We start from the raw sequence: 11021 nt of genomic DNA on the forward strand, positions 1-11021 counted from the left end.
ATTACTGAACAGTTTCCTCTCTTTGCAATCCACACATATTTTCGTCAGGATGTCCACCAATTTGTTCCAGGGCACTCTGTCAAATGTCTGTCCACAAATACTATATACACACTTCTTTCTTCTTCTTCTCTAGGCATCGTTCGGCGATTGTTCATAGTAGTCTAACTGCATCCCTCGTACCTTTTACTTTCATGAAGCCTGCTATGCTTTCAACTGTCTTTCTATCTTAAAATATAAACGTTGATTCAGTATTCGCAAAAGAATCTTCGCCGAGTGCGATATCAGGCTGACAGTCCTGAAATGCATCTAACAAAGAGTTAAAACATTAAATAAATAAAATAAAAAATGTAAGATTTTCAAAACTGGGTCCTAGATTGCATTAAATAATTTAGTTTTCAGTTAAGATTTTTAGAAATTTAACAATTAAAAATTCACTTAGGTGTCTTATATTAACCACGTAATGTAATTGAAATATTTTTGGGATGTAGTCAGGCTCATCTTGAAAATGAATTTAATTCACTGATCAGATCAGTGATCTACAAATATTCAGTTTGTCGATTGACAAGTCAGAATTTTTAATAAATTCTCATTTTTACCGAAGGATAGGCTACGTCGTAGCCTTTTAAACGTACGTTTTATATTCTATAATGATACTCGTTATTGGAAATTCCCCTCAGCTTCACAGGTGGGATTCAGCTTGAAAATTTCTAGCTAGGTCACACAGAGGTTTCAACAAAATATTTTTATGTGTGAGATTTCTCTATTGCTTTCAGAAATAAATTGTAAGGAATCGTCAATCGTATCCTGATTATGTAACTTTATTTCCTTAAGTAAGATTCAAATGTTATTAAAAATATTAACGTGGCTTGCGCTCTTTTCTTATTTCAGTTGTTTGCAGCCCAAATTTCAAACACAGAAGGTAAGTTTTCTTTATCTTAAATAGGTAAGATAAGCATAAAAATGACAAAAGTGACACATTTTCAACTTTTTTTCATTCATTGACACAAGCCTTATTCAAATTTTATTAATATGTGACACTATGGTAATTCAAGGATTTTCAACATATTCGTTTTGTAGCATATTTATCTTTTCAAACACCATTAACTCCACTTGTTTGTGTCTTTATAATTTTATTTTCTTTGGAATATTTTTCTTGACTGAAACTTGCTGTAAGAATTTAATTTTTAGCAGTGTATTTAAGATAAAGATTTTTCGTTTTTACTTATTTCAATGGGTTTCACTCTGCGTTATTCATTTCATTATTTAGTATTCTGTTCACACTGGGAAGAGAATTCGTCATTCTATATGACCGCAGTGCGTCCGATAAGTCGTTGTTTTCTGGTTATGTAATTTAGCATTATTTTTGAATCCTCTACATTTTTGGCGTTCTTAAACGTATGTCTGTCAATTCTATTCCATTACTCGTATGTCTATCATTTACATTAACTTGAAAAAGTTGTCCACAATTTCAAACAAATCTTCATCTATCGTATATGCTTTCTCACATTTTGCTACTCTGTAAGCTAATTGTAGAACGCTAGAAGAGATTGTTGTCTGCTTAGAAAATGATAATTCGTGTTCTTTCATTTGACTCAGTTTTCTAGAGAAATGTTCTCTTGCTTTGATCCCATCATTCTTATAAATTCTTTCTAAATGGCGCTTCAATTTGCTAGATAGCATACATTCATCAGAGATTACTTTCAAATACAAACAATGTGGACGCGCTTCATTGTTCACAAAAGTACACGTGAAATCTAATCGTTGTATTTTCTATTCTCATTATCACTTTCCTTGTCCTCAACAAGTTCACGCCCTTTACTACCACTTGCCAAATTAAAAAACCTTTCCATAATTTATTAACTTTATTATAAAGTCACAATATAATAAAAACTTGTTGAAAATATAACAATCACTGCAGCTGCTAAGCGTAACAATGCCACAGTTCGGCTTCGAGGTTATGGATATTTACGTAGGCTAGCCAACATCTAAAGTGGAATTCCTCCAAGGTCACGCAAGGTTGACCAACACCAAATATGAAATTTCCCACAACTTTCTTCTTTACCGCTAACTACAAAAAAAAAAAATCCACGACGCTCCGCGGCGCACTGATTGAATACCACTGTCATGTCGTAAAGGTTTGAAGTAGTAAAGACTGCGTTATAAAAACAAATATACACTTCTCTGAAAATTGCCTGTAATAAAAAATTACAATAATAAGAAATATTTGTGAATTCTTATGATAAGATAACGATATAACTTTTGCGGTGTAAACCATATCGAGACTTTAATTTCCTGAATAATACTTGGGATATTAATCAATCAATCTGACATCTCCTATCGACGTGGAATGAAGCTACGATATTCACCTAACCTTCGAGAAGTGCCGTTACTTGCGAAGGGTCTCTCAGACGCCTTATTATTCGTCCTATCAATAGCCATAATGTCGACACGGAGAGATATTCCACCCTGAGAAGTAGAAAATATTTCTTGGTGAAGATCTTAGCAGACATGCTCCACTAGTCGTTTCAGAGGTCTTCATTGAAATCTTCTCTCTCTCTCTCTCTCTTGATTTGTTATTTAACATTAATTATGGAATTCTACTCTCATTCATTATTGATGCATGTTGTGGTAAATGGCTTTCGACACTGCCCAGTACTCGTTTCAAAAGTCTTCCTGATCGTTTGCTTCTTTTTCATCTGTAATTCAATATTCATTTTGGAATTCTGATGTCGTTCACTCTTGAAACATGTTGTCGCCAACAGCGTTCGACATTGTCCAGTACTCGTTTTAAAGTCTTCCTGGTCGTTTTCTTACTTTGGTCTGTAATTCAAGATTCATTTCGGAACTCCGATATAATTTATTCTTGAAACTTGTTGCACCAATACCTTTAGACAGTGTCCAGTATTCGCTTTAAAGATCTTCCTGGTCGTTTGCTTCATCAGGGTCTCCAATTCATCATTCATTTTGGAACTTCGATGTCGTTTATTGTTGAAACATGTTGCAGCCAATAGCTTTCGACATTACCCAATACTTTAAAAGTCTTCCTGGCTTTTTGTTTCTTCTTCATCTGTAAGTCAACATTCGTTTTGGAACTCCGATTTCGTTCATTCTTGAAAATTTAGCTAATAGCTTTCGTCAAAGTCCAGTAGTCGTTATATTGATCTTAGTGGTTGTCTTCCTTCTCTTGTTCTGTTATGCAGCATTAAAGTTGGGATTCTATTGTCTTTCATTCCTGAAATATATTGTAGCCAATAGCTTTCTACCTGATCCATTAGCTGTTTTAAAGATCCTGATGGTTTGGGACTCTTTTGTCGTTCATTCTTGAAACTGTAGTCAACTACTTTATTTGCTGTTTGTATAGGCCTAACTCTTTTACGCTGATTAAAATCGTAACTCTTCTACCATTTCTCCATTCCTCTCGTGAGGAAACATTGTGTATTCCACTGTTTATAAGAAAAAATATTCATTTCTAATGACTGTATCCTCTTTTTTGTGTCTTTTCCAAGTACCTAAATTTCACTTCTATTCCTATGAATTGGAATAATATCCTATACTTTTGATGCACTACTTTCATATGCTAAATTTACACGATTCTGTAATAAGTCCTGGAATCCGAAGTTTTATTTGAAGGGACGTAAGGGAATTTTGTGCACTCGAATACATCAACAGCATAGTAACAGCCTCAAAACTTCTTTCAAATGTGTTGCTGGACTTAAAGGACTGCTGAAATTCTGATGTTTCTTAAATTACTTAATAACAATTATCTTAATTTACGAAGAATTCTCAAGTTTGACAATTGATGCGTGACAGGAGTGGACAAATTCTAACATAAACATTGTCTGCATTTTATATAGGCTTAGAGAAATAATGAAAAAACATTTGCTGAGGTACATTTCTAATCCTAATAGTAAGCAAATTAAATATCAGGTCTTTTAATAGGTAGTGTCCTGAGAAATTTTAATAATTAGTGTGAAAAGCAGAGTCAGATATTAGGCATCTATTAATATTTTTGGATAGTCATTAACGCAGTAAAGTCCCCACTTCTAGAGACGATCTTATATGCTATGACTACATACAATAAACCATTTTCTGTTTCTTTTTCAGCATGCGATGTCGATGAATGCATCGCGAATTGTGAAGACGAATGTTATTAGCTGTAACAATTGAACTGTAATGAAGATCAATGTGCAATAGTAAAAATATAATGCTGAGTGATGTGATTAAGTTCATTCCGATTTTTCTCTCTTTTCTTTCATTATATACCTTTTATCATCTTTATATTTATGACAAAAGTAAAGCAGTTCTCTCATTTCGAATTTAGATTTGAAGATTTACTACTACTACTACTACTACTACTACTACTACTACTACTACTACTGTAGCTGCTACTGCTACTACTAATACAGCTACGACTATCACTACCATTACTACTGCTACTACTACTACTATTACTATAACTAATAATAATAATAATAATAATAATAATGATAATAATAATAATAATAATAATAATAATAATAATAATAATAATAATAATAATAATAATAAGCTTAGACATTAAATATAGCGTTTGCACAATCATGCTTTATTTTATACTCAATTTGGTTTTGGAGCAGGATGTTTCCGGGCTGGTATTACAAACTTTCAGAGATGATGGGGAAGGGTACATGTATCAATTTGCGATAAGGTACCTTTGTCCGGAAATGACTCAATCGAAAGTTATAAGCAAAAACTAGTTGTGTGGAAATGGAATTGTAATTTCGCACCACGTGCTCTCCTTCCCTTAACCTTTGGAACAGTCATGGAAAGATGGTATGGGCCGTATGTCTCCTACGAGGGTACTTTGACCCGATACAATCTGAGAGCTTATCTACTGTTCCCATTGGCTCATCCGTACTCGAAAATCAGGTCTCGTGTACTCCTCCATTTCACTAGGACTGATCGACTGGACACTATAAATTGTACACATACACTGCTGCCTACAGACGTGCATATCAGGACCGACCATGTCTGTTACACATTATGCTATCTGCATTTCTTTAGTGTAATTTCCAGTCTCCACCTCTCAGATAGAGCACTGAATGGAATACTGTAAGTAGACAACGTAAACAAAGTCAGATGAATACAGTATGTGTAAGATGTACAGATAAATATACATACATAAGGTGTGCAGAAAAATAAAATTATTTAATTTCCACACAGATATTTTTGATTGTAACTTTCGACTCAGTCATTTCCGGACCTGGGTTCCATATCACAAATTGATATATGTGCTCTTCCACATCATCCCTGAAAGTTTGTAACACTAGCCCGGAAACACCCTGTATGCACACAAATTGAATCGTAAGTAATGCCACTAGTTTCAGGGAGTTACTTACTTTCATATGGCTTTTAAGGAACCCGGAGGTGCATTGCAACCGTCACTTAAGCACGCCATCGGGCCCCGTCCGGAGCAAGATTAATTCAGTCTCTACAATCATATCCCACCTCCTTCATATCCATTTTAACATTACCCTCCCAACCAATTTTCGGCATTCCTAAAGGTATTTTTCCCGCCTGGCTCTCAACTAATACTCTATATGAATGCATTTCTGGATTGCCTCTTACGTCCTACACACCCTGCCGATCTTAATCGTCTGGATTTAATTCTCCTACGTCAGGGGAAGAATACAATGCGGGCACATCTGCGTTGTGTAACTTTCTCCATTCTCCTGTAGCGTCATCCCTTTTAACCCCAAATATTTTCCTATGCACTTTATCCACAAACACCTTAACTTCTGTTCCACTCTCAAAGTCAGAGTCCAAGTTTCACAACCATACAGAACAACCGGTAATATAACTGTTTTAAAAATTGTAACTTTCAGCTTTTTTGACAGTAGAATGGATGACAAAAAATTCTGAACAGAATAATAACAGGTATGTCCTATATTTTTTTTCTGCGTTTAATTTTCTCTCGAGTGTGATGTATATTTATTACTGTTGCTCCAATAGAATTGAATTTTTCTACCTCTTCAAAGGATAGATTTCAACTTTTTATATTTCCATTTCCTATAATTTTTCTGTACTTTGTGGTTTCCGCATTTACTTCGAAACATATCTGTTTATTTGATTCGAGTAAAATTCCTGTGTTTCACCTAATAGTTTGTGGATTTTCTTCTAACATATTCATGTCATCCGCATACACAAGCAGCTGATGTAGCCCCTTCAATTCCAAACCCTCTGTTATCCTGGACTTTCCCAATTGCAATGGGTGTATCACGTGTATCAAACTACAGTCGAAACCCTCGCTGCGTAGCAGTAACGGACTCTGTTTCGATGAACAACTTCTACCGCAGCAATGCGGTGTTCAGTAAATCAACGTTCCATCTCAACTGATCTCCAAAACGTACTCAACACAAGGACGCCCATTACAACAGCGAAATTCAGAGGGTATGTTTTGTATTGGATTGCAAAAACCGTCAGGTGTTTTTGAAGCACCCTGAATAGCCATAGGTAATATCTGATAGAAGAACCAGAACATTTTGATAACTGTGATACTGTTTTCTTTTGTCTTTTTGTATCAATTAAACATATCTAATGTTATTTATTTCAATTCTATGTTATTCAAACTTACGAAATTGTTCCACTTTGACCAAATGCTATTTCGAGAATGATGAGCAAGACTCGAAGCACACGAGAGTTACGAGACGAGACTCGAAAGACAAATGTAAAGAACACCGCGAGCGAGACCGGCAGTTAGTTTTGTTCATTTCTAGATGTCATACTCGTTAATTTGTAATCATTCTATAGTTGGTGAAGGCGGATTAAGATCTGGACTAGGCCTACATCTAATCCGCAATGACGTGAGTACAGAATGATGATATATATTATATATATATATATATATATATATATATATATATATATATATATATATAATGTAAATGAAGCTTTGTCCCGAAAGGGATCTTAGCTCCAAATTTGTTCTTTTGAGAAATTTAAGGAACAAACTTCGGCTTTGGAATTTCAGCCTGATGTAGTTGCCATAGCTGCCGACAGATGTCCCCATATGATAAAGAAATTTACAGTGAGAAATTCAAGGTCTCTAGATGCCGCTGTCGAACAGTTGTCAGTCCACGGACCATGGAGAAACTATCACAGATTCTTATTCCACTAATAACTGGTTTTGGACGATTGTGGGGCTTAGGACCCTATTGGGGGCAAGGCTTCACACAAACAAACAAACAAACAAATAAAGAAACAAACAAAAACAAACAAACAAATAAATAAATAAATAAGTAAATAAATAAATAAATAAATGAATAAATGATTAAATGAATTAATAAATTAAGGAATGAATGAATGAACAAATGAATGAATGTTCAATTCATTCGCTGAAATTATGTCTATATTCGAGATTACGAATAAATTTTGATTTATCTTATTCGCCAGCAAAGATTAAATCTCACGAATAAAAAGTAAATGCCTGAGGTAAGACGGTCAAGCACGTTATGATTCAAGAAATTGTTGAGAATCACTGGACTGATATTATCACTGTGAATATGGACAACATTAGCATAGATTGCCTAACATAAACGAAGTGACAGAAACAGCTCACTGAAAGACAACACAACACTAAAAGTCAAAGAAAATGTGTTGAACGTAATCCAAAAGAACCAGTACCATCAAACATATTAAAGATATTATTAACTCAACGTTTAGCATGGATTCGTTTACCATGATCAGTGCCAATATCCCAATTATTAAATTTAAGAAATCTGCTGGAATTTGATCGATAGCTGGAGACTTGTACTTTTTCAGAATTTCTATCGCAATTTCGATTTCAGAAAGTGTTGGTTCGGGTATAAATGGCTCACAGTTTGTATATGGATACAGTCCCGATCATTTCTATTTTGCGTATGTACATTTAGTAGTTGCTCATCTGTTCAGGTTAGAATTAGACACCATTCTCACTACATTCTCAAAATATTCAGTTTCGGTAGTCAGTATCTGCGTTAAGGTTCACTGACTCTACTTTCTTCGATCAGACAATGAGTACAGCTCATGCATTTTGTCAAGATACTCCTCCACTCTTCCTACACAACTGCGCACGAGATCGGATGAGTCTACTTACGAATTATACGGGAATGAGTTAGCCTTTGCTTTGAACTCGGTAGACACACGCTCGACCTTCCCTTCTACTCCTTCCCCCTTTACGTTGGTCCCGTACTGCACATCGCGTCTTGACAAAATCTATGACCTGTACTGAGGTTAACGACCTCATCGTCACGGAATTTGTGGGACAATTTCACAACATCGACCTAAGGGAAGAGTACTACAAGATACACATTGAACATGTCTATGAAGCTCATAACGAGGTTTTTAGTGATGGCATTGTTTCAAATATCCGTAACTTCCCAGCTCACCGGTTCTACAGATTTTTTGCTTTCTGCCTAAATAAATCTTCGAAGGACACGTTCTCATTTCTGACAAAATGTCAGAAATGAAGCTTACAACACTGACAACCATAGATTTCAGCGGACGTTACAGGACGTCATGCGATGGTCAAAATCGAGGGATTTGGCGGAAGAAGGGCACGTAGGTGTAACTTTCCTTTTCGAGAGAACGCTTTAAATCGTAATGAAAGCTCCACTCTTTATTATATTAAACGTTTCTTTCGATTACTTCACTTTACATTGCACAGTGCACACTTCTAACAGCCCTGCCCAGTATAAGTAGAGAAATTAAATTATAGTTTATTTAACGACTCTCGCAACTGCATAGGCTATAACATTAGCATCGCTGGTGTGCCGGAATTTTGTCCCCAGGAGTTCTTTCACATGCCTGTAATCTACTGACATAAGCATGTCGCTCTTAAATACAATTAAATGCCAACATCCAGGATCGAACCCGTAACCTCGAGCACAGAAGGCTAGCGCTATACCGAATACACTATCCAGGCCGACATTAGTAGAAAGTTTTTAGTCCATACATAAGGATTAACTGTGCGCTGTAAGTTTTTAATAATAATAATAATAATAATAATAATAATAATAATAATAATAATAATAATAATAATAATTAAGGAACAGAATACTAACATATTACAAAAAAATTATAACATAACTAAATCGACACTAAACAATATGAAAATAATATCATAATAGGAAAAAAGAAAGTAAAATACAGATTTATAGATTGGAATATAATAAAAACAACTCAGTACAAATAATAAATAAGGCAAACGTAAGGAAGAATACAATAAAATAATAAAAATAAGAAAAATACAATATTTAAATAAAATCTACAATAAAAAGGGTATCATAATAAATTCTTCTTGTGATCAAGAGGACAAAAAAAAAAAAAAAAAGGAAAAAGAAATATGTATATTTTTACAAAACTGTCGCAAAGAAAATGGTTTATAATTGAAGAGAATCTGAATTGAGAAAGTGCAATTTTAGTTTATTTTTGAAAATAGATCATGTCCGACAGTCTCCAACATACTGTGGTAGAGAGTTCCAGAGACGAACTGCAGAGACGGTAAAAGATGAAGAGTAGGAGGATGTTCTATGTTAAGTTTATATTACAGGAGAAAATGACGGATAGAGAGTGGCCAGAAGTTGACAGTAAGATAAACAGAAATGGACATCAAAATGATTTAAGACAAGCCGAGAACCGTATGTTTCATCTAACGGGTGTTTTGTTCCTTGAAAAAGAATAAACTGTATTCCTAAACACTTTTTTTCAGTGAAAAACTTTTCTAAAAATAAGTACGTCATGACACAGGGAAAATTTTGAAATTTTCTAAAATACTGAAAACAAATCTGTGCAAGATAGAGAAATAAAGAGGTGTGAAATTGCACGTAAATGTGAGGCGACGAAGAATCCTGAACTGCCGCGGTTACATGTCCGGAATTATTTCTTGTTATATAACGACACACGTATTTGCGTATATAAACTTATTATTTTGAAGGTGTATGAATTTTGAGCGAAAAGAATACGCGTTATTCAAATGAAAAACAAAAATCATGGTTAATTTGTCGGGAAATGAGATTCACAAAATAACAGGTCACACGAAATAGAAGAAAGTGCATGGAAATAATTAAAATGAATATCTGAAAAACTTCTCAAACCAAAAGTCATTCTACAGAGTCGGGTAAAATTCTTTTTTGAGAATGCTCAATTCAACGTAGAGATCCGGCATGGTCTTTCCAGGTAGGCTTACTATAAAGAGAAGACCAGAAATGGCCTGAAAATAAAATATTCAACTTATCTTAAGTATTTTACCAACAAAGTGCTTTTACAGCTGTCAGATACCCAAAAACAGATGTTTGTGACTCTTGCATATCTTGGATGAAAAGTTAGGTAAGAGGTCTGAGAATCCTTGCAAAGACAACCATTAACAACATAACAGGAGAGAAAAATGTATTACGAAGTGTAGAGCGTCGTAGTTTATCACTCAATCTGCCTCTGCCAAAACTAAATGTAATACGATAGCTCTATTGCGCTAACCCTCAAGCTAGCCGAATTCCCAAACCCACAACGGCTGACTACACTAAGGTTCGCTCCGTACCCAGGCCAGTTGCTTTATCACATGACACTACAAAAGGAAAAAAATGCTTATTTAACAACGCTCGCAACTGCAGAGGTTATATCAGCGTCGCCGGTGTGCCGGAATTTTGTTCCGCGGGAGTTTTTACATGCCAGTAAATCTACTGACATAAGCCTCTCGCATTTAAACACAATTACACAAATGCCATCGACCTGGACCGGGATCGAACCCGCAACCTCGAGCATAGAAGGCCAGTCTATACCGACTACTTTACTGAAGCCGACACTACAAAAAGTTCTTACTTACTTCTTTTTTTATTGGTTACTTTACGAAGAATTTTCAACGCCTATGGTTATAGTTTTCTCGCCCTTCATGACAACATACATTCGTTAAGCTCAATTAAAATATCGAGAAACTACCAGCACATGTTGTATCATAGAAGAAAAATATGGGAACTGCATTCGTGTTACTTCCAGATTACCTCCTTCTC

General features: G+C 35.0%; 1 long non-coding RNA gene across 2 annotated transcripts in view; it reads left to right on the top strand.

The window, feature by feature from the left end:
* LOC138712070 (uncharacterized) overlaps nucleotides 1-4223 on the top strand; it is a 47977-nt gene extending 43754 nt beyond the window's left edge. For both annotated transcript variants that reach the window (XR_011335629.1, XR_011335628.1), the window contains 2 exons: nucleotides 889-919; nucleotides 4105-4223. This is a non-coding gene — a long non-coding RNA (uncharacterized lncRNA). The remainder of the gene's footprint in view (nucleotides 1-888; nucleotides 920-4104) is intronic.
* Nucleotides 4224-11021: the final 6798 nt, after the last annotated feature.

This window comes from Periplaneta americana, chromosome 13 (assembly GCF_040183065.1).
Source record: "Periplaneta americana isolate PAMFEO1 chromosome 13, P.americana_PAMFEO1_priV1, whole genome shotgun sequence".
In the NCBI taxonomy this organism is placed as follows: domain Eukaryota; kingdom Metazoa; phylum Arthropoda; class Insecta; order Blattodea; family Blattidae; genus Periplaneta; species Periplaneta americana.